Here is a 25000-nt window from a genome sequence, read left to right as displayed (position 1 = left end):
ACTCCTACTCTAGCTAGTCCACCTAACTTTCAAAGAAAACGGAGATCTTGAGTTTGGGCGAAAAAAGAAAACGTAGGAATTCTTCAGCTACAGCTTACAAGGAGACCATAATCCACAGCTTAAGAATGGTGTTTAAGTTTAATATACGGTTGTTTTAATATCCCACGTGTAAGAATGTGTAATATGCGTTGCGTGTTTGCCTCTCACAGTGCCTTGTCATTTTGTAGGCATCCAAATAGCGTGCCTTTTGTATACGAGGAGAAAAAAAGATAAATGAGTTACCCATTAAAACCATGTGAGTGCGTGTGTGCGTGCGTGCGTGTGTGTGTGTGCGTGTGTGTGTGTGTGTGTGTGTGTGTGTGTGTGTGTGTGTGTGTGTGTGTGTGTGTGTGTGTGTGTGTGTATGAGATTCAGAATTTACCAGTGAAAGGAATGAGAGAGAGCGAAGATACTAGTTAACTCGTATCAATAAGATGAACAGAATAGAGATAAGTGTGCGTGGAAAGCATAATTCAACGAGGCCAAGGGAACCCACACATGCAGAAAACGAGTAAAGACGAGCAGTAACCAGGAAAATAACAGTAGAAGACGGCAAAATGGATGCAGCAATGAGGGAGTAAGAGAAAGATTAAAGGCAGTGATTTAAAGGTGGGGAACTGATAAAGGTGAAAAGCTTCTGACTGTGGGAATGTAGCGAAGTGTATCCTACTGTTTATCTTTTGTTCTGAGCGCCTCTGACTGTGTGCCGTGCTGTACCGTGCTGTCTTTTCCTGTTCACATTACAAGGACCACATTTGATTCCTCGCTATGACGTTACCGAAGGAAAAAAAGAAGAAAAAAACATATATTACCAATAACGAAAAAAAATGGCAAGCTGTCTGTCTGTGTGTGTGTGTGTGTGTGTGTGTGTGTGTGTGTGTGGTGTCCATTCTCCCTCACCCCTTTGTCTTTTGTTACTTGGTGCAATTTGGTCAGCAATTGATGTTTTATGGTCTTTTCATTGTCAGTGTTGCAATAACATGTGGAGCCGCGTCCATTCATGCGGCCTGAGCGGCACCAGTGTGGCGGTGAAATGTACCGGTGTAAATTTAAATGTATCTTTTTTTATTTACCTGTCTATCTCTATATCTATCTATTTACCAATCAATCTATTTACCTATCTGTCTATCTGCATCTGTCTGCCTCCGTACTTGTATTTATTTGTCTGTCTGTCTGTCCGTCTCTGTCAGTGCGTCTGCTTCTTTATTTATCTATTATTGAGAGAGAGAGAGAGAGAGAGAGAGAGAGAGAGAGAGAGAGAGAGAGAGAGAGAGAGAGAGAGAGAGAGAGAGAGAGAGAGAGAGAGAGAGAGAGAGAGAGAATGCCAAACAAATAGATAGACATACACCATACACTGCTATACATACTTGTACTCATCACACAGACAGACAGACAGAAGCAATACACTACTACACATTTCTCTTTTCATCACAAACAGACAGACAGACAGACAGACACACCATACTTCCCTCCATCACTTCAATATTATTCTTTTCATCCAGTGAGGCAATGCAAACTATATTACATTAGCTAAAAGTGTAGTAGGCTTCAAGACAATCCCCCGGGGCCCTGTAACGCCACGGGCCTCCTTCCCCCGAGGCCATTAATCTAAACCACCACCTAACTTTTCCCTGTATTTGTGAGGCAGCTGTGGTGAAATAGGGCCAGCACATCTTTCTCCTCGTGCCGTTTCAAGCTGCTGGTTAGGCCACATGTATCACCGACTTCTTTTTGTTACCTCTACGCAATGTTCTTTACAGGCTTTGCTCATATTCAAATGTAGCGCCTGAAAACTCTTATCCTCATATTTTTTTGGATATTCTTTTTTGGACAGTTCTTTAGGGACTGGCATCTTTTGTGTTTTTCTTTTTTTTTTACCGTCTCTTTGTTGCCTTTGTCCAGAATCCCTCTCACATAAACAATGAAGTAAGTAGATAAATAAATAATTAAGTCTCCCAAAATGCACTTCTGACTCATGAACATCAGATCCGAATTCTCAAGTGTTTCAGCGTCTCATCTTCAGTATTTTTAATAGGCTCTAGTAGTTACTGGTGTTTTCAAGAGTGACTTCATGATTCTAGTGATAGTTTAACAAAGATTCTGCACTATTAGAAATATAACAAGGTTTGATAAAGTTACTGAAGTTTTCTGGAGTGTTTTCCAGTGATTCCAGTGATTGTTTGACGAACAATTTACGTTGTTTTGCGTTGTTAACATGAAAACATGAGAATTCGTCTAATTATCTCTGAAGCATGAGGAAATCATTTTTGTAAGTCTGAAGCGTTTAAAAATACGGGCGTAAGAAAAGAAAACGAGGGAAGATGCAAGAAGTCAGTCCCTGTATAAAACATGTATATCCATACCCTTCTATACTATACATAGGCTTGTCTAATCTTTCAAAACTCTCTGCTGACTCAGCAAAAACAACCTACGTATAGCTGAGTCTTCCAGTAGTCTACCACTATGTATTTAAGAACCAATTTCTTCATATCTCCTTTTATATATATATATATATATATATATATATATATATATATATATATATATATATATATATATATATATATATATATATATACATACTTCATCAAACTTCAGCTCCTTATTTCTAATCATATCCTTATTACTAAACCATAAGACTTCGCTTACATCATCCTTTAAGACAACCGTACCAGATCATTTAGTTATCGAGCTTTCAATTCACAACCATTTTTAAGAGAAAAAAATAAATAAAGCGACAGAATAAAGCAAAAGGTACGAAAAATAATACTGAAGTTAAAAGTGAAGTGACTAATATGAGCCTGACATGGGAATACTCAAGATCAGGATGAGGATAAAAAATGAGGACCTGAAACGTCACAAAGGAGAGAAGAAGAAGAAGAAGAAGAAGAAGAAGAAGAAGAAGAAGAAGAAGAAGAAGAAGAAGAAGAAGAAGAAGAAGAAGAAGAAGAAGAAGAAGAAGAAGAAGAAGAAGAAGAAGAAGAAGAAGAAGAAGAAGAAGAAGAAGAAGATGATGATGATGATGATGATGATGATGGACATACATGTTTACATACATGCATACTCTTTTAAGCAAATGAAGTTAAATAAAAGACCAACAAAAGCGATATCATTTTTTTTAAGCATATAAAGCAAATAAAGCTCTCAGGCAAACTTTTCAAGCAAACAAAAAATACACAAAAAGTATATATATACAGTCTTGATATTGCTGCGTTTGCTCTTACATGTAACCTCGGCTGCTTAAACGAGATTATCCCGTCTGAGTATACCAACATGAAACATACATACATATATACACACATACATACATACATACATACATACATACATACATACATAATCAGTTTGCTGGTCCTTGAGTAACAATGTACCAGACAGACACGCCTAACTAATGTTGAGAACCACGGCAGCCTGTCTAGTGTTTGAGTTCTGTTTGAGTTGCTAAGTAACCAGTAACACATTAATGAGTTATGTACGACTTGATAACTAATCAGTAACACACAAATTATATACAAACACATATATGATCATCATTGACAGCTTGCATGTCTCAGCATGGTCAGCAAGTTGATGAAAGCCTAATTAACCCTTTGGCTGCCACCTGTTACACCTTTCTCTAATTATCGATCACTTTGAAACATCTTTACTTGTTCTACAGCCACATCCAATCTTTGAACTAGGTAGAAATTGCAAAATCTATTATTTTTCACCCATAACTTACTTGCAGATGCTTATAAAGATTTCGTGCATTGTATATGGTAGTGATAGTTGTCTCGTATCATAGTGGAAGGATCAATATTCAATTTCACAGGACGTCGGTACCGACCAAAAGAACTCTCGTAAGTTGTACGTAAGACATTACTATGCAGTATGCTGTGCTTCAATGTTTTGTGAGGAGCACCAAAGACAACCAGGACTCCGCTTTGTCTGGATTGCCGTTAATGAACACTAAAAGTTACCGGAGTTTGTAAGGATGTTTTCATGATGCTAGAGTTTACCAAAGGTTATGCGTCGTCAGCGGAACAAAATACCCATGCTATCACGACTAATCCTCTCCGCTGCCTTTGAAAAGTCCTGATGGGAGAACAAAGCGTTTCAAAAAACAGACTCTGTTACACGATATCCTTTATTCACCACGGAGCATAAACAAAGGGAAACAATGCAGGGGAAATCAAGAGAGCAAATCCCTCGGTCATTCCGGCACAGGTTACTTTATACGGGTTTGGTTGTGGCATGATTAGATGCACAGCCCCGGGCGACGGTCAATTTTCATTAGGGTTAATGAAGCTGCGGCGGCATGCCCCGGGCAGCCACGCGCTGGTTGCGAAAATTGAATAAATAAATAAGTGCATAAATAAATAAATGAAAAAAATAAATTAAATAAAAAGCCACAACAGCAACAACGACAATAATAATATTACAAATTTAATTAAATTAGAGTAATATGATGATTTATGGTCTTATAACAGTGATATAACGCAAATGAATTATTAAACTTGATAATTACAAAAAAAAAATTAAGAACGAAGTAAATAAAGTAATAAATACTTTCAGGTGCAATTAAGAAAAGAAAACGGTCTCAAAACACCAATTTAACCACAAGACTGATTAATCTAACCTCTCGCAACCATCCAACAATTACAAAAATTAATTAAAGCATAATTCAAATCACATAGTATTATAATGATAAGATTCAATATAAATAAAGCATGTCTTGTAACACTACCCTAAACCCAAGACGTTATTAAGTAAAGCCTCACCATCCTTCTTATTACTTGCCCCTCCTGATGGGGCTCCGTCTCTCTTCAGCCCGCGGCCTTCTGGGAGTCATTAATCTAACTGAAACCTAACTGGTATATCTAACAAGGGAGCTCCATACCGTCTCCCCTCCCCCACCCCCATGACCCATTAATCCTCACAATGTTGGTGGCCTCTTGGAAATCATCAAAATATTCTTGTAATTTAGAATTGCTTAAAACTTGACATTTTTAGAACGTGTTTTATTGCACACTATACATACGAGTAACTTAATGATTTCAAGAGAGCAGGCATAGAACTTGATAACTTAATAAAAGCATCTCATTTTGACGTAAAGGCTATCAGATTCACAGGGTTAACCAGCCTTCACTTGACCTATGCAGTTGTAGTGAGTAGTGAAAACCGACAGCACGACACTCGCTCATTAGTACAGACGCCCACACTTCCCAGACTTGTTCAAAGCAACGGGCTGATTTTCAACATTACGCACGTCTTATTCTGTGCGACAAAGTTACTGCATACATTGACTGTTTGATTTACTGATTGACTGATGAATGACTGTCTGGCTGATATTGTAAGACGCCGCTACAACAACCCAAGTGAATACCTCCGTAGTCAGGTTTGTCCAAACGTGAAGGTATATAGCCTAATATGAAAAGTGCATGTTATTTGCCCATTATTGAACGAAAATTTATGCTTAACATGTCGGTTTTTGCAGTAATGATAATAGTACGCTACAATATGTACTGCATTGATGATGATGCGTCCCCTTGGCGAGCACATATACACACACGCACACCGGAACGCAAGCACGCACACGCACACACACACACACACAATATAATATATATATATATATATATATATATATATATATATATATATATATATATATATATATATATACACACACACACACCTATATTCATGAGCTTAAAGGGGCCATAGCACATTTTTTGGGGGGGTTGATTAAAAATCATCATAGCCTTTTGTAAATTTTACTCAAAGTGTGTAACCATATGGTAAATGATGAGGCGAAGTTTCATCATGGTATCTGTAAAGGAAAAAATATGAAAATTAAAAAACTTGTAAAAAAGAGTACTTTAGAAATTGAATAATTCCTTAGTAATATGAGTCCAGAAATCATTCACACTAAAGTTGTGTGTATACTAGAAGGGTTAATCTTCAATGCCTGTTTGCTAGTTTTCCCAAAAAATAATGATATACCTCTAATACATTTCAATGAAAAACTGCATACCCGACATCATGAATAATAGAATTTTTTTAAATATATAATATATATATTTTTGAAAAGTAAGTAACAATTTTTGTAGAAAATTCATTCACACAAACACACAAAAAAAAATCAAGGAAATCGGTTGATAAATAAGAAAGTTATTTTGACTTAGAAGCGCTTACCTATGTTTTGAGAAAAGAGGCTCTGAAGTTCTGGGAGTGTCGCTGCATGGCTAATGCGCACCAGATGCATATGCCTCCAGGTCCTTTTGCAGTTGTTTGCTTCTGATCTTCTTCTTGATCGGCCTGTCCATTTTGGTGTTTTCCTTTGTAAGGTATTTGTAGTTCTTGTCTGTGAAGGCCACTCCCAACTTACTGCACAGGTCGCTAGAAAGATATCCTCCATTGAAGTTGGACACCGCCTGTGCAGTTGCGAAGTCCAGCATTTCCTTCGTGGCATTTTTGTGCTTTGAGCAGTAGCGCCATATTCTGTGGTGTAATGACTCATTGGGATTTTGAGTCTTCCCTCTGAGGCACCTCGTCATCATATCATCAGTTGTTAGCCTTTTGTAGACATCTTCTACTAGCCTCAGTCCTTCACTTACTTCCTTACTTTTGTGGTCTTCAGCAGTGTCTTTTGCTATATATGAACACTTTGTACACACAATTTTGAAGCTACTGTCTGCATGTTTTCTCGTGAATATGCACTTCATCTTCTCAAAACACTCAGGGCAGCACACATTCGATGCAAGTTCTTCTAAGCTTTGTTTCTTCAAAAAGACATTTTCTTGTGTTACCACTGGTATATCAGATTCTTTTGTCAAAAGGTTCTTCCTCTTCACGCTGGATGGTGATGGTGACATGCTGGGTGGTGGTGGTGGTGGTGACTCACTGCTTGTGGTCACGCGGGCATCAACACTCGGCGTCTGCTTTTTCTTCTTTTCTCTTGCCGCTTTTAGGTTCAGTCGGCTCTGCTTCACTCCCTTCTTTATTCTAGCCATCTTCAGAAGAGTAAGGTGATGTAGCTACGTAGAAGTGCTAAAGAGTGCTAAAAGAGAAGTAATGATGCTGATCAGAGCAACACACCCTCCTTTCTCTCTCAACAGCCCGCCGCGGGCTACTGACTGAGACACCCCTCACTGCCCTCAGTGACTGCTTAGAGGCTTGCCTGACGGGTGATGCTAGATTCGCCACAAAAAAAATTACAAAAATCTTCAAAAAATCAAGAAAAAATAGATGAGAAATGCAAATTTCTCGGATGTCAACGTAGACCTTTAAATCACTCGCTGAGCACATGGGTTGGTTTAAATGCCGCTCAGAGGCATTAAACGCTTCTCAGAGCCATACCACGCTTCTGAGGTATTGCCAAAGTGTTGATTATTTATGAGGGACGATCACCCTAAAACTCCAAAATTGCTTGAAAATCACCCCAAAAATGTGCTATGGCACTTCCGTTGCTGTTTGTAGTAATAGTAGTAGTAGTAGTAACAAAGACAACCCTTAGCACATAATAAGGCGCTAATCAAAATTTTAGAAGATATATACTGAATGAAAAGAAATAAAAGAAAAAACTGCCAAGTAATATTCATGCAAGAACGTAAATAACAAAATTACATTGTTAAATATCTATATCTAAACACCCTCGAAGCAATACAACATGATAATGTACAAGCGAAACCCTTTATTAAATCCTTCAGCACCACGGCCTCAGTTTAATTGCATTTTATGTAGGTATCACTAGAGGTTTATGATAAGCTTGTTGTACCGCGTGATGAACGGGTTTTTAATTATCTCTAATTACTAATCCACTGCAATATAATTTTTATATACTATATTCTGACAAACAACTGACGATTGCATCACGTCAGGAAATTGTCATTAGTACGTAAGAGTACAGGCATGGAAGCTGGGAAGGGTGCCACAATGCGACTGTACAGGTGCCCAACAACTTGTGTCCCTAGCCTTCAAAGTTCCACATATTCAGGAAACAAACCACCTAAATCCAGAACGAACGATAGCGCAACTCAACTGAAACCACTCGTTACAATCATGGCTACCGCTAGTTTGGGAGGGACAGAGTCTGCTGCTAGCCGCTCGGTATTTATTAATTTGGCTATTTTCATTGATTCCGTGTACACTATAGAGAATCTAGTCAACAATCATGATATACGCATTAACCAGAACCAGCACGCCAGCAGGACTGTCATGCTCACCTTGGGGGCTTGTCGCGCTGCAGGCTGGCGCGTGGAGCTCTGACTCCTGCCACACTGTTCCTGCTATTTCGTCTCATTCCTTCCTCCGTTTTCTTGAGGCTTCCTGATGGAAAATCCTTGTCACACGCCCCAGCAGGGTCCCGGAGAAGGGTTGACAAACACACGGCTGCCAAGTACCAGCCTTCTTTTCGTTTAGTCCCGACATCAAGAGTCATATCCACACCTCATCACAACACAAGGGTGACTGACATGGTGGGCGAAGCACAGTGCGCAGCACAGTGCGGAAAGATTGACAAATTCATCACGTTCACAGTCATCCACTTAACGCATAGAGTGCAACACCACGGATTAAGAGAATATAATTTTCTTTAATATCGTAAGGAAATGAAAAGTATCAGCAGATAGAGAAAATAAGATGGAAATTTCTTGTTTACATTTGTTTAAAAGTCCCGCTGTTTCCTCCCACACGGCCATTAACTAACAGGAGGGGTACGGTGTGCCACGCGTACGTACGTTCTCCCCTACTAATCTGCTGTTTACTCGTATTTTTCCAGTTGTTGTTTTTTATTACAACACTGCATTCATATGATGGTGTAACACTGGAAGAACACCCCTACACTGAGAACTGTTAACAAACCTTTTCAAAAATTCTGGCAACATAAAACTTCTCCTGAAACACTGATGACGCAGGCTATTTTACTTTTTTTTCATATAATTTTATTCTATTTGCACTTAAGCGTCATCTTCCTAGTACCTGAAGTTGTTCAAACGCGTGTAAGAGTGTGGCGTTCCTTCCAAAAACTGCTTTTTTTTTCAGTGTGTGTGAGTGTTTACTCGTCTTACCGCCTCCGTCTTGCGTGTCTGCTTACTCTGCTCGCTCTTTGTAGTTGACGTTGTGTGTTTGTTTTCGGGGGACACTTGCAGAATTCATGGGGAGTGCCGTCCAGTGAAGCCTTGAGAGTTATTCACAGATGAATTGACAATAAAAAAAAATAAAAACTCTTAAACTCGATGCACAGAAATCCTAAATGCTATTCAAGACTTAAAAATTTCAGAATACATGAATTAACTGGTGCTCATGGCTAGCGTGGATGGCTGGCTGGTGGTTTCTAGTTAGTTTGGATACTTTAGGTGAACATTCATCAATAGTTACGCATTATTGGGATGAAGGTACGTACCTACAGTCTATCGTTCGAGAATTCTGAAAAAAAAAAAAGTATTAGTATTTGTCACCTAATTTTAATGGACACATCTCCCTCACCTATTCTGAGTTATATTTAATTTATCCACCATCACTATAACACTGGGCTTTCTGAATAATAAGCCCATACAAGTGGTGTATTAGGAAGGAGATTGGGGCACGGTCAGCCTAGAGTGGCAAATGACATGGGTACAGTGAAGGCCTAAGTATGTTTAATTTTTCCATCACATGTTTTGTTAATTTTATGGTCTGCGAGTTGTCTGTATATAACCACAATCCATTTTCAAGAGTAATTTCCTCTAGAGTCTTGGTCAGTCTCTGTTTTCGAATCGAAAACAATAAACTGTTGCATCCTTTAAATCCGCCCAGTGCTACCAGCTACTTTACGGCACGGAAAATATGTGAAGGAAAAAAAATTTCCATAGCTATTTGAACTGGATTTCCAAAAAGTTGTGGTAGTTTTTTTTTTTTTTTTTTTGGCGGAGGGGTGAATTGGTGCGTTATCTCGATTAAAGAAGTATCTCTCATATTCAAATAATTATTTTACATTTGTATTTTTTTTTACTTACTAAGTGAGTTAAATCAAATGACTACAAAACTGAGTTAATATTTTTTGTCACATGACATCTGCTGACATTTCCCAGAGAGAGAGAGAGAGAGAGAGAGAGAGAGAGTTCGGAAAAGGGGATATCAGTGGACAGATACGCTCCGGGCATCAAATATTCTACGGAGGCACAGTACGCTGCTGCATGCCAGGCTCAGGGGTCACTTGGGATTCAGAGATGCGTAAAGCTCAAGAGTCTACAAGACTGCCCAACGCAATTCCACTTAGAAAAAAGAAGACTTCTCTGAAACGCTCTGTTCTCTCATCAGGACTATTATTCAAACTCCAATTTTTTACACATGTTCTTTTTTTTTTTTCATTGATGTATAAATTTGTCAATCTGTTACTAAAATCATGAAAACTTCACTGAAAATCACAATAACTTCCGCCGCAGTAGTTGTACCAAGTCGAGGTAAGACGCCGAGACGCTCGAGAATACAATGGGAGGTCTGGCGGCAGGAGATACGAGGCTCGCTGTCATTACTGGACCCCTGCCACGGCCTCGGCCTCCATGTGGCGCTATAATGATGCAGGAGCTCCTTACTCACGAGGCGGGGGTTCGGATCGTCTTGAGGACCGCCAGTATTCATAAATCTCTGTGTTGAACGACTGTTGTGGCGAAGGGAAAGGACTAGTGCAGAGCTCTTCAACCTTTTCCATACACCATTCCGAGAGCCTTTCAGGGATTCATGTACCCTCGCGCCTTGGACTTACAAAAGAATTACATGAATATTTGACACTTGCATTAAAAGTTTTGCAGAAGAGGAAGTATACTGTATAATATCCTGCCTGATTCAGTGTTGTTGTTGTTGGTTTTTGTTTTTCTCCTGGGTGATGTCATAAGACTTGCCATCCATTATCACAAGTTCAGCCTGCGTTACTTTTTCTGATCTCTTCCTCAGGTAGCATTTTATTTTTATCTGTTCTATATGTTAACTTGTTTATGCGTGTATTTATTTTTAACAGAGTAGTGTCTAACGCAAGTCATCTTGATCCTTAAGCTTCTTCGTGTTGAGTTATATTTTTCCCTCTTTTTTGAGTTGTCGTGGAGTAGGTAGTGCCTTTCGTAGGTTTAACTTACCTTGCTACTTAGTCTTATGCAACATGAAGATCAGGGGCCCAACTCTAAAACGTTCTTCTCTCATAACAATTATCCTCAAAGGGAAGAGTCAGAATGTGCTCTACATTGGAAATCAAATAGTAAGAGATTATTTATTTATTTATTTTTAGTTTTAGAGTCAGAGGAGTTTCGTGTGAGGTATACAGCACAGACAGATAGATAAATAAATAAATAAATAAATAAATATATATATATATATATATATATATATATATATATATATATATATATATATATATATATATATATATATATATATATATATATATATATATATATATATATATATATATATATATAGATAGATAGATAGATAGATAGATAGATAGATAGATAGATAGATAGATAGATAGATAGATAGATAGATAGACAGATAGATAGATAGATAGATAGATAGATAGATAGATAGATAAACTGTAGAGGAAAGTGTAGATGCACAGTACTGTCAGCATTTCTCTGTTCTGCTGATCTCTATGTCTTTTATCCCCACTGATCGGATTTTTCTCTTTCTGTATTTTGTATTGTTTCCTTCCCTTCTGTTTCTTCAATCATCTTATTTCTTTTCTCTTCCATTTTATGCTATTTCTTTTTCTTTTATTGACCCTTGCAAGTAATTAATCACACAAATATTTTCTTTTTTTTTCTATTTATTCAATCCTTAGATAAGATACAAAGTACAGTATCACGAATTACAAAACCTGTACAAACAGCAAAACTTAATGCATATCATAAAGATCAGTGTCACCACTCATACCTCCCAACAATTTCCATCAGTTATCACTCACTCCTCGCCCTCGTCTTCCTCGTCCTTCTCTCCCTCTTCTTCTGACACTTGTACATCACTGGCTTCCTCGTCTTCCTCGTCTTTCTCTCCCTCTTCTGTCACAATTTCATCATCATTTTTTCTTATCCCTCTCCTCGTCTTCACCTGACACTGGACTTTCACCTTCGTCATTCACATTCACACTGCATCACCCTTCGTAATTTTTCACGTTTCCTCTTTGGCCTTCTTCGTATTCCAATTTCTATATCACCACCACCTCCGAATGCTGGTCTTGTGACGCTGGCGATCATGGATCTCCACTTTTCCCTCTCATCTGCCATCCTTACGATCTCTGACACGCTGTATCTTCTCACGATGTCCTCCAACAAGCTGTCCAGAAAAATGATTTTCTGTCGTCCTCTTGCCCGCCTTCCTTGCCACTCTTCCTAACAGACAATCCCTTTCTAATCCTCATTATCTCAGTACGTGTCCCTAAAACGTCAACTGTCGTTTTCTGACACAATTCAATAACCGTCTCACTACCCCAGCACCACGCAACACTTCTACATTTGTTACTCTTTGTATCCATGAGATTCTCCTCATTCTTCTTATGAACCACATCTCTGCTGCTTCTAAATTTTTCTTTTGATTCACCTTAAGTGTCCATGTTTCAAAATCATATACTAATGATGACCTCACAAAACATTTCAACATCATTCTAGTGTTCATACTCAAGCTCAAATTTGTCAGAACCTTCCTCACACTTCCAAATGCTATCTTTGCTATTCCAATTCTTGTTATTTCCCCCACACTTCCACCATCTCTACTGATCAAGCTCCCGAGGTAGCTAAAACTTTCAGCTTGCTTTATAATCCTTCCATTGACCATTGTTTCCACTCTAATTTGATGTTTTTTCTTCGTTATCATCATGGTTTCAATTTTTCTTGCATTAATTTTCGATCCTTTCCCCTCACAACTCTCCTGCAGCACAGTCACCAATTCTTGAAGTTTCTCCTCAGGGTCAGCCAGAAGCACAGAATCATCTGCATATCTGATGTTGTTCACATTTCTTGCTCCTATCGAAATACCATCCATATCATTCACCTCTTCTACTGTTCGCTGGCCGTTGACAGAGAAACAAGTCTGGCCGCAACACACACTCTTGTCTTACCCCTCTTTTTCTCTCTGTACAATCTGTCTTCTCTCTGCCGGCCATTACTGCTGCCTTCTGGTCCCAATACAAGTTGGCTATGAGCTTTGTATCCTTTCCATCGCACCCAGTTCTTTTTTACACTCATATTTTAAGGTATCAAACGCCTTTTCAAAGTCAATAAATCACATACACATCCTTCTGCATCTCTATCGCCCTTTCCATCAACATTCTCAGTGCAAAAATGGCATCTACAGTACCCTTTACTTTCCTGAATCCACACTGTTCTTCTAACTATGTGTCTTTGCTCTTATCCTTGCAAGAATAACTCTAAGAACAATTTTTCCCAACTGACTCATGATACTTATAGTTCTGTGTTTTGAGCACTCCAACGTACAAACTTTCTTGAGAATCGTCACAAATTCAGACATTCTCATATCTAGTACATAACTATTATCATATATTTTATTTGCAGATCTGCCATCGTCCTTATTCCAAAGTCATCGGCTGCCTCCAGCATCTCCAGAATAACTCCATTTTCTCCACCAGTTTTACCACTTTCCATGGATCTTATTGCATTTCTTACTTCACTCATGCAATAATATTGTCGGCACCGCTAACTCCACAATTTGAGGTCTGTCCCCTCTAACATCATCATATTGTTCCGTGACATATTCTTCCCATTGAGTGTAAAGGTGGCAAGTAAACCTGGACCGAATAAGGAACACTATTTATTTTCTAATGTTTCGACAGGAAAGTCTTCTTCAGAGAGTAGCAGACACGGAAAGACTAGCTGTATATATATACCGTTGTGGCGGATCACCTGGCTGGACTTCTGACAGATGAGCGCGTTGATTGGTCTCTGAGGATGAGTTTGGCCGCAGCCCGGGAGAGGCTCACGAAACCTTCTCTATGGTTAGTGGCCTCTCTTGCCACTCTGTAGGCGGCTTCCAAAAAATTCCTCTTCTTCCTCTCCAGCCGTGTGTGTAGGTTTGTTATGTTCCCTCAACGTGGCAAGTGGCCGTGTTTCTCCGCATGTACGACGAGGGAGTTTGTGGTTTTATGATGTCGCAGGTCGCTCTTGTGCTCTTTTGGTCTTCTTTCCGTTACCCGCGCAGTCTCGCCGTAGTATGTAGCAGTACAACCGCCACATGGGATGGAGTATGCTACGCTTGACTGCTTCGCGTCACCATTCCCCTTTGTCCGCACTATGTCCTGTAGCTTTTGCCCCGAGGCGTATGCTTGGTGTATGCCTGCGTCTGACAACACTTTCATCACTTCAACGCCTTTTGCATACGGAACGAATGAGTATTCCCCATTTTTTTACATTTTTTCACTTTTCTTCTTAAATAATAATAGCTATGCAAAAGAATAATAATAGCTATGCAAAAGGCGTACAAGTGATCACGAAGGTGTTGTCAGACGCAGGCGTACACCAAGCATACGCCTCGGGGCAAAAGCTACAGGACATAGTGAGGACAAAGGGGAATGGTGACGCGAAGCAGTCAAGCGTAGCATACTCCATCCCATGTGGCGGTTGTACTGCTACATACTACGGCGAGACTGCGCGGGTAACGGAAAGAAGACCAAAAGAGCACAAGAGCGACCTGCGACATCATAGAACCACAAACTCCCTCGTCGTACATGCGGAGAAACACGGCCACTTGCCACGTTGAGGGAACATAACAAACCTACACACACGGCTGGAGAGGAAGAAGAGGAATTTTTTGGAAGCCGCCTACAGAGTGGCAAGAGAGGCCACTAACCATAGAGAAGGTTTCGTGAGCCTCTCTCGGGCTGCAGCCAAAACTCATCCTCAGAGACCAATCACCGCGTTCATCTGTCAGACGTCCAGCCAGGTGATCTACAACAACGGTATATATATACAGCTATTTTTTTCGTGTCTGTTACTCTCTGATGAAGACTTTCCTGTCGTAACGTTAAAAAATAAACAGAGTTCCTGATTCGGCCCAGGTTATTACCTTTACACTCATTTGTCTTGCTCCTACACAACATTCTTCCCATTGTTTCTTCACTTCTCTAATTTCAACGATGTTTCCATTCTTATCTTTAATAATGTTGTTTCTAGTGATTTCTTTCTTTCCCGTTAAATCTTTAATCTTTTCATACATTTTATGGTTGTAGGTCTTTTCTTGTTCTTCAGTTTCGTCACACCTTTGATTTAACCACTCTTGATTTCTTGAACTACACCTTCTCTTTATGTCTTTATCCAGTTCTCTACATTTTTCCATGTCATGCTTCCATCTACTTTCGTCCATTAATTGAAGTATTCTCTCTGCCCTCCAAGACTGCCTAGCTGTTCTCGTTTTCTCTGTCAGTATTTCCTCTGCAGCTCCCACTAATGCACTCTGTAGTCTCCTCCAATCTTTTTCCAGTTCTGGCCTCTCGTCCAGTTCATGGTCAAGAACTTGAAATTTGTTATTAACCTCTACAAGATATTTACTTTTTATCTCACTTTCTTTTAGATTTTTCCACTCTCGTCGCTTGCTATGTATTTTCTTCTTTACTTTCGTCAAACATAACTTCATCAGTGCCAGCACAGCAACGCGGTCGCATTTAATTCCACGATCTGCTCCTGGATATGTCTTTGCTTTGGTTATTGCCTTCCTCAAACAGCTATGCATGCTAATATAATCTATCTGATTCTTATATCTTTCTCCTGAACCCTTCCACGTCCATGGCCTTCTGTGATGTTGTCGAAGCCATGTGTTCACTACTACCAAATCTTGAGAAGCACACCACTCACTCCATTTATCTCCTCTCTCTTTCTTGTCCTCTAAACCAATAGGCCCTTTTACTTTTCCTAGTCTTCCCTCTCCAACCTTAGCATTCAAATCACCCACAATAATTATGACTTCATTGCTTTTGTGCTGCCGTCTTGCTTCTTCTACCATACCATGAAACTGTTCTATTTCTTCATCTGGATGATCTTTAGTGGGTCCATAAACTTGAATAATATTCATATTCATCGGTCTCTCCGCCATCTTAACTAGTAAAACTCTTTCAGATATACCGCAGTATCTAACAACACGTCCTGCAAGTCTCCAAGTTAGCAAGACTCCAACTCCTTTTTCATGTGTATCTCCTCCAGAGTATATTAGCTCGAAATCTCTTCCTTTATAAATTCCAACTCCAGTCCAACGCACTTCACTCACCCAGACAATATCAAACTTGATATTCCTTGCTTCTCTATTCAGATTTTCAAATTTACCAATCTGACACAAGGTATTAATGTTCCAAGTAGCTCCCTTTAGTTTTTTATAAGTGCGAACAGTTGCTTGATAACGGTCAGTCGGCAGCTGCTGCTCATGCACAATTCCACTGGGCGAGACAGCCTCAGCTTCACCGCGGTTTCCGTTTACGCCATTCTCGGTATTCCTTCTTTGTGACATGTCCTTGATTATTCTTGGGTAGTACGTGGTGGGATTCCCAATTCTCTTCCACGGTTTGGTCCACGGACTCTTATTCATTATATTCGAGACAACCCTGTAGTCACCGTCAAGACAAGCGACAGAGCTTCCCACATCCGCCACCCGGGAGACGCGCCTGTTAGGAGTTGCCTCTTCCCCCATATCATCAGCTTCATTTCCTTCTTCTACCTCTTCTAAATCATCTTCTTCATCTTTCTCTTCTGTGTCATCAGCAGCATCACCTCCTTCATTTTCCTCTTCTTCTGACCCTCTATAATCCACCACACCATCGTCGTCTTTATTCTTCTGTTTCTCTTCTCTCATGATTCCATCGTCCTCATTGTCCTTCTCCTTTATATCTTCTTCTGTCTCTCTTTCACCACCCTCATCACTTTCATTTTCCACTTCTTCTTCTAACTGTGTATCATCCACGTCCTTGTCCATTTCATTGTTCTTTTTCTCTTCTGTCACAAATTCATCATTTTCCTTATCTTCATCCTCTTTATCCTCTTCCTCTGCCTCTGTATCATCAGCTTTCTCGTCTTCTTCATCACCCTCATCTTCTTCTGACTCTACATAATCCACATCACCGCCTTCTTTATTCCTCTTCTTTTTGTCTTCTGTCAAAATTTCATCATCTTCATTATTTTCTTCCTCTTTATCCTCTTCTCGTTTTCTGTCATCGGCCACCTCTTCTCTTTCATCTTCCTCATCCTCTTCTCCCTCTTCATAATTTACTTCACTCTTCTCGTTCATCTTGATTTTCTCTCCTGTGACAGTTCCATCGTTATCTTCGTCTTTCTCATCTTTATCGTCTTCTTTTGACGCTACATTGCAACACTCATCTTCTTTATGTTTCTCTTCCCCTTCTAACTCTTCGTAATATGTCTCACCATCTTCATCATTCTTGTTTTTGTCTTTTGTCATAAATTCATCGCCTCTATTTTCTCCTTCGTCTTCTTTTAATTCAATATCATCTCTCTCATCTTTATCCTCTTCTTGTGAATCTACATAATCGTCTTCATCATTCCCTCCGTTCTTCTTTGCGTCTTCTATTGCAAATTTATCATCTTCATTGAGTTGTTCCTCTGCATCCTCATCTTTATCATCATCTTCCTCTTTTGACTTTAATTTATCCACCGTGCCGTCTTTTTTCTTTTTCTCTTCCTTTTCCATCACAACTTTATACTCTTCCCCCTCTTTATCCTCTTCTTCTGACATTATATTATCACTTTCATCTTCTTCTTGATCTTTCTTTCCTTCATCTGACTCTACATTATGAAATTCGTCTTTTCCATTCTTCTTTTTGTGTTCTGTTACAATTTCATGGTTTTCTTTGTCTTCTTCCTTTTTACCCTCTTCTTCTGACACCATATCATCTGCTTCCTTATCTTCATCTTCCTCTTCCCCTTTTGAGTCTTCAATACACTCTTTTTTCTTCTTTTTGTCTTCTGTCACCTTGTCACCGTTCTCATTATTTTCTTCCTCTTCATCCTCTTCTGACTCTATATGATCATCAACTTCAACATCCTCTTCCTCTTCTGGGTGTTTTTCATCGTTTTCATTATCATGCTTCTTTTTATTTATTGTCACAACTTCTACTTCTTTGGCTTCTTCTTCTTTATCCTCCTCTTCTGTCTTTATACCGTGACCCTCATCTTCATCATGGTCTTTATCACCTTCTTCATTCTTCTTTTTGTCTTCTGTCCCAGTTTCTTCGTCTTCCTTGTTTTCTTTCTCTACATCCCCTTCTTCTGAATCTATAACATCACCCTCATCTTCTTCATCCTTATCCTCTGCTGACTCTACATAAGCCACATCAACATCTTCTTTATTCTTTTTGTTTTTGTCTTCTGCTATATTATTACTGTTTTCTTCCTCTTCATCTTCTTCTAGTTCTCTATCATCGGCCACCTCTTCTTTATCATTACCATCTTCTACCTCTACAAAATTTGCTTCACTTTCTTCTTTAATCTTCATTTTCTCTCTTTTGGCAGTTTCATCGTTATCTTTGTTTTCTTCATCATTATCCTCTTCTTCTGACACTATAATATAATCTTCATCTTCTTTCTGTTCCTCTTCCTCTTCTGACTCCACACAATCTATCTCACCATATTCATCATTCTTGTTTTTGTTTACTGTCGCAATTTCATTATCTTCATTGTCTCTTCCCTTTAGATCCTCTTCTGATTTTCTATCATCGGCCTTATCTTCATCCTCTTCTTCCGAATTTACATTATCGTGTGTACTATCCTCTCCATTTTTCTTTGTGTCTTTTATCACAAATTCGTCATCTTCATTATCCTGTTCCTCTTGATTCTCTTCTTGTGACACTATATCTTCAACCTTGTCGTCTTCCTCTTCCTCTTCTGACTGTACCTCATCAACTTCGTCTTCTTCACTTTTCTTTGCATCTACTTTCACGCTGTCGCCATCTTGTTCCTCTGACATCACGCCATTAATTTTCTCGCCCTCTCCTTCGCCCTCGTCCTCTTTCCCATCTTCAGGAGTAAATTTTTGAGCCAGCTGTTGCAAAGTGAGGCTTTTAGCGAGGATGGCGAGGCAGTGAGCCACGCGGTCAAGGGAGAGGCGGCGGCTCGCATCCCGTACAGTGCACGCGCGTGACAGACTCCTGAGGGGACCTGTCAGGAAGTCGTGTGTGCACCAGTCCATTACGTCGTCCATCAGCCGGCCGAGGCTGTACACGTCGCCAGAGGGGAAGACGGGTCCTCCTCGATACACCTCAGGCGCCACCCAGCGGGGTTTCGTTGAAGAAAGTGAGTCGTCGTCGTCCTCACTGGTGATCTTGTCACGCTTAGCTGCCTCTGCCTTTTCCACCTCCGCGCTGGAGCTGGAAGAAGCCAGGCCAAAGTCGATGATGTGGAACACAGGCGCGCTGACTGTGCCGGTGAACGTAATGTTGTTCCACTTGAGGTCGTTGTGCAGGATGTCTTTGTCGTGGACCTCCTGCAGGCAGTGGCACACGGCCTCCAGTGACGCCAGGCACTCCTTCACCGAACACACGTTCAGGTACTGGTCATAGGTCTGCCCCACAAACTCCTGCACCAGGGCGGGTGGTGACTGGCACACGCCTGCACAACACCAACACACGTTATTGAGCGCCACACCGCACGGGTCATGTAATTTTGTTGATTTATTTATCCATTTTTCATGGAGGAGAGGGCACCGGCCAAAGGCCAACAAAAATTACAAGAAAAAAGAGGCCCACTGAGGCGACAATCCCCAAACAGAATCACAAACGATTGTTAAAATTTGGGGGATAAGTGTCTTGAAACCTCCCTCTTTAAACAGTTCAAGTCATAGGAAAGAGGAAATACAGATGCAGGCAGAGAGTTCCAGAGTTTACCAGAACAGGGAATAAACGATTAAGAATACTAGTTAACTCTTGCATTAAAGAGGTGGACAGAATAGGGTTGAGAAAAGTATCAAATTTTCTATAGGTAAGCCGCTGGAGGAAGGTAGGTGTAGGTAAGCCGCTAGAGGAGGAGAGGCATACAGTTATCAAGATCAGCAGAGCAGCCAGAGTGAAATTAGAAGTAGAAGAAAGCAAGAGATGCAACACTCCCGCGATTAGAGTGAGGCTGAAGACAGTAAATAAGAGGAGAGGAGTTGATCAAGCAAAATGCTTTTCATTCCACCCACTAAAAGAGCGGTACGAGTGGAATCCCCCCACCTCACACACACACACACACACACACACACACACACACACACACATACACAATTCCTGTTCCTCTTTACATACACGCATTACAAATTTAAGTTACCTAGAAGCTGAGGCGCTCCGCCTGCTCCACTGAGCTGCAGCAGCATAGTGGCCTCTGCCAGCACCGGCAAGAGCTGCCCGGCCTGCAGCAGCTCCTTGACCACAGCCGGGGCGCCATTCTCCCAGGACACCAGCCTCACACGACCAAAGCCACCCTCACCCAGGAGGTGTCCGCCGCCCAGGCTGTGCAGCTCTGCCCTGGTCAGGAAGGGGACGTGGCGCCGGATGACCTCACAGTAACTCTTCGTGTCACACCGCTCGACAGAAGTATTCCGAGAGTAAGCGAAGCCGTCACCCGAAAATGAAAACACCTCGTCTATCTCTTGAAGCCAAGTTTTTGTAAATGTGACGCGCTTGTGTTGGTGTGCCGGTGCACGATCAATGAATGTTTTCGGAAAGTAAGCGAGGTGGTCATCCGAAAAACAAAACGCTTTGTCCACCTCTTCAACCCAAGTTTTTACAGCACTTTGACGCTCCTCTTGATTTTGAGATGCACAAGCAATGACTGTTTCCGGAAAGTAAGCGACTTCTTCATAGGAAACAGAATACATCTCATCAACCTCTTGGGCCCAAGTTTTCGCGGTAGTATTGGGGTTTTCTTGCTCCTCAGCGTACTTAGAGTCTTTGATGCTCATGTTGTTGTTTTGTTGGTTCAGTTGACACTCGTTGGCAATGCTTTGCTCTCTCACTCCAGGGAAGATTGTATCAGTGCAGTCCATGGAAGGGGACAGCCTGTAGCTATTCTGAGTACTGAATGCGTCGCCAGCCCTTACGTACTATCAATATTTTGCTTTAGATTGAGCTCCACTCACATCAGCGCCTTCCAAACTCCAAGCTCCCACTCCAGGCAGGGTGCTGGTGACCAATCAGGTGCTGCCTTCTGTGCGGGAAGGAGGGTCCCGCGGGAGGATCTCGTGGGGGAAGGATGGGGGTCCTTGTATAACAGATACACTGCCATGTCTTTTATGAAGAGGAGGAGGAGGTGGAAGAAGAAGAAGAAGAAGAAGAAGAAGAAGAAGAAGAAGAAGAAGAAGAAGAAGAAGAAGAAGAAAAGAAAGAAGAAGAAGAAGAAAAAAAAAGAAGTAGAACAAGAAGAAAAGAAGAAGAACAAGAACAAGAAGAAGAAGAAGAAGAAGAAGAAGAAGAAGAAGAAGAAGAAGAAGAAGAAGAAGAAGGAGAAGAAAAATAAGAACAACAACAAAAACAAAGAAGAAACGAGATGAAGAAGAAGAAGAAGAAGAAGTTATTGTTCTTGTTACTGTTGTTTTAAAACTTATAATCCAGTATAAAATGCGTGCATAAGCAATATATACAATGGCCCACACACACACACACACACACACACACACACACACACACACACACACAGAGACACATTTTTGCTTTTGTGAAAATATGCTTTTTGTTAAGATAATTGCATATGAAAGAAAATTTTAAAGTTTCTATTTACTTATGCAGGAAATAGAAATGAAAAAAATGTATCATGAGCAATCACAGAAAATTAATGAAATACATCAATAACTGGCCAAAAACATGAAAAGTAAATATCTTGTATAAAATGACTGCAGATAAAACAACACTGCGATGTCCATCATATCTACAAACATGACTCCAGCACTTTCTAAGATCTCTCTCTTACTTCCCTTTGTTTCTGTCCGGCATTCCATACATGCGGTCATGCACGTTTCGTCACAAGATCGGAACATCCACTCCCAAGTGTATGCTGCTCCTTGCATTCCACAAAGATGAGGGATGAAAAAATAAATAAATAAAAGTCAACGAGGAGTGTGAATAACTCTTGTAGAAGAATCATACTTTTTCAATCTTCTACGTAATTTTTCTTATGGATTCACGGGAAGACAAGGAAAGTTAGAATGAAGGTTGTGTCGGCACTGACTCTAATTTCTAAAAACAACAGGAACCCTCATTGGTGCACAACATTATCATCAACAACAACAACAACAACAACAACAACAACAAAAACAGTAATAATGATGATGATAATAATAATAATAATAATAATAATAATAATAATAATAATAATAATAATAGTAATAATGATAATAATAATGATAATAATACATGTATTAAACATAAAAGGTTATCCTGACAATACTGACAGACGCCGCTGACCGCAATGCTTCCCAGTACTTTTATCAGTTCAGGGTCCGCATTTATAGGGAGGCTGATTTCATGGTTCTCGTGAGAAGTTAATAAGGATTCTGCACCAGAAATTAAGAAAAGGAAAAATTATGCCGATGAAAATCTGACTTATTATTTTTGTGTTCTGTGAAAATAATCCTTGTGATATTTTAAAATACTGGTGTTGAGCTGATTCCTGCCAACTCTCGTGGAATCCAGGATCACATGCTCTAGTTGAACTACTTATCTTGGTGAAAGGGGACTGTTGATGAGTAGGTACTGGCTGACTTCATCACAATGGTGAACGAATGGTTTCACCTGGTGAATTCTTTTCGTAAGTTTTGTGACAAGCAGTCACGTAATGCGTCTGGAGTCAGCCTGTGTAAATTCTGAGTAAATTCTGCACAGAATATCTGAAGTAACGTCAACAACGAGAACAAAAGATCCGCACCGTAAAGGCTATATATGTTTAGAAATGTGGTATGTCATCTTGTCACTGACTCATTGCCTTGCGCTACATGCTTCTTAAGTTTTTCAGTGTTGAATACATTCTGACTAGAACATTAAGTCAAGATAACTCGGAACATTTATTTTGATGCACACGACAAATCCACAGACCCCACGACCACCCCGATGCTCTCAGTGTGAAATTCAGGTAAAAAACGTTACTCTTAGGAAAAGATATTGCTCTACTCTCTGAGAAAGTGAACATAACTATTGATAATGTTCACAGTCTATCTACACATGATGGCCTGATGGAAACAATTTGTAAATATAAAACTTTCCGTGAAACATCTCGCTGTTGAATATTGCATAACTAGTAACTGCTTCAAAGACTTGGACGTTGGGAGTTCTCATAATGTAAATTATGAGAATGATGATAAACATGGATGTAAATCAATCGATGCAGTTATTGAAGATGAATTTCTTAGATACACTGGTGGGTGTAATGTCAGGAAGTTTTGTGTAAAATATCTTCACTTGGAGCAAAAGGCTAGTGAGTGCATGACCAAGGATATGACATGCACTGACGACATAAGCAAAGGTGAACTACATGTTCCCTCAGAATCATTTTATTCTCAGTCAGTCACGGTGAGGGAAGTTCAGCTATCATTGAATTAGTATACAAGGGAAGCAAAGATCACCGGAAGCAAATGACGTGGACAAGACGGACAGCCGGCATAACATAAGAAACGCCGCCTCCTTGTTCTTGATTAGAAGATGCGTTACTCGAGAACGAACCTTATTGAAAGTTACGGGAAAATAAACTGTATGATCGAAGTACGAGAAGATAAATATAGTTACTTGAAAATTAACCTTATGGAAAGAAAATATAGGAAAATGAACCGTATGATCGAAGTATTGGAAAATAAATCTTATAGCAACGGGAGCCTTGATGAGGCAAAAGGTCGCTCAAACATCACGTGTATATTATGAGGTGTAGGAAACGTGAACAGACAGAAGCAGACAGAGAGACAAGCTAGACAGAGCTGTCAGACCAGAGAGGGTCAAGATGGGCAAGCCGCCTGTCACAGTACCAGTAAGTAGAGCCAGACGGTTGTAATGCAGTCAGAGTAAAATATTGGTGCTATATATTGATAGAGGGGGATTGGGTATGTGTGGGATGTGCTTCCTTATTGAATATTAGTTGCAGGGTCTGTTAGTCTGCAGTGTTAATTAGTCTGCAGTGTTAACTGCGTGAAGTGATTTGAATCAAAAATGTAATGTGAAGTGTTCCGATATATTTGATGGAATTTGCGTGAAGAGAGATTAATCCAATTTCCGTAGTTTTTCGTTGTTGTCGGAAGTCGTATATGATTGTTTGAGTGTAAATATATGTAAATAATACAAATTAAATAAAATTTATGAAAACTTGAATGCGTTCCCTTGAACCCACAAAAGCCAGTCTTAGAGATTAGAGACGCGGCAAGATCGTGCAACACAAGCACGGCATCCTCACGATCTGGGAAAGGCTAGATAATGGTAGGCTGGTCGGTACGCTAGCTGTATTCAGGAACGTTCTTCTCTCATAACAATTATCTTCAAAGGCCACACATACATTTACTCACTCTAAAGGATGTCTTTTTTTTTTCAGTTGATAGCACAAATTCTTATTTAACCTTGCTAAGCTGCTGACATTTGTGAGTCCGAGGAACCTCAGAGTAGGTACGCTGTGCCCTGATTATTTTGGTGGGGCGGGAAACATTCATATTTACACGACGTTGTCATTAAAAACGTCAAGAAATTAAGCTTTTTTAAAGAGGATAACTGAAAAAAAAGTAGGTCAACAGGTGGCAGTTCTTGTATAAGACATGGAAACCTGTGCCCACTCACCCTCCAGAAATTTATCTAATCTTTTAAAGTTCCTCCTTAACTAGGCACTACCATTGGATAACCGCTTCTCTCCAGTCATATACGAACATGCGCATATTCACGACCAGGAAACATGCAAGGTACACTCAAAATACTCAGGAGCAAGGCTGACTCACCTTGTCTCATTGATCAGCCAACTCTTGCACATTTTAAAACCAAAGCCTTTTTTTTTCATTTGACATC

At 40.1% G+C, this 25000-nt stretch overlaps 1 protein-coding gene and 2 long non-coding RNA genes across 4 annotated transcripts in view; 1 reads left to right on the top strand and 2 right to left on the bottom strand.

Annotated features, from left to right (window-relative positions):
* LOC135114359 (uncharacterized) overlaps positions 1 to 8493 on the bottom strand; it is a 144478-nt gene extending 135985 nt beyond the window's left edge. Inside the window, exon 1 of the long non-coding RNA XR_010275492.1 lies at positions 8247 to 8493. This is a non-coding gene — a long non-coding RNA (uncharacterized LOC135114359). The remainder of the gene's footprint in view (positions 1 to 8246) is intronic.
* The window catches only part of LOC135114341 (voltage-dependent calcium channel gamma-5 subunit-like), a 157418-nt gene that overhangs the window by 119648 nt on the left and 12770 nt on the right, over positions 1 to 25000 (top strand). The gene's annotated exons all lie outside the window — the stretch shown is intronic.
* Positions 5780 to 7436, bottom strand: LOC135114367 (uncharacterized). The gene is made up of 2 exons (XR_010275493.1): positions 6217 to 7436; positions 5780 to 5851 (listed from the first exon to the last, which is right to left on the bottom strand). It is a non-coding gene; the product is annotated as an uncharacterized LOC135114367 (long non-coding RNA).

This window comes from Scylla paramamosain, chromosome 2 (assembly GCF_035594125.1).
Source record: "Scylla paramamosain isolate STU-SP2022 chromosome 2, ASM3559412v1, whole genome shotgun sequence".
Lineage (NCBI taxonomy): Eukaryota > Metazoa > Arthropoda > Malacostraca > Decapoda > Portunidae > Scylla > Scylla paramamosain.
This window is presented reverse-complemented; position numbering and strand designations above follow the sequence as displayed.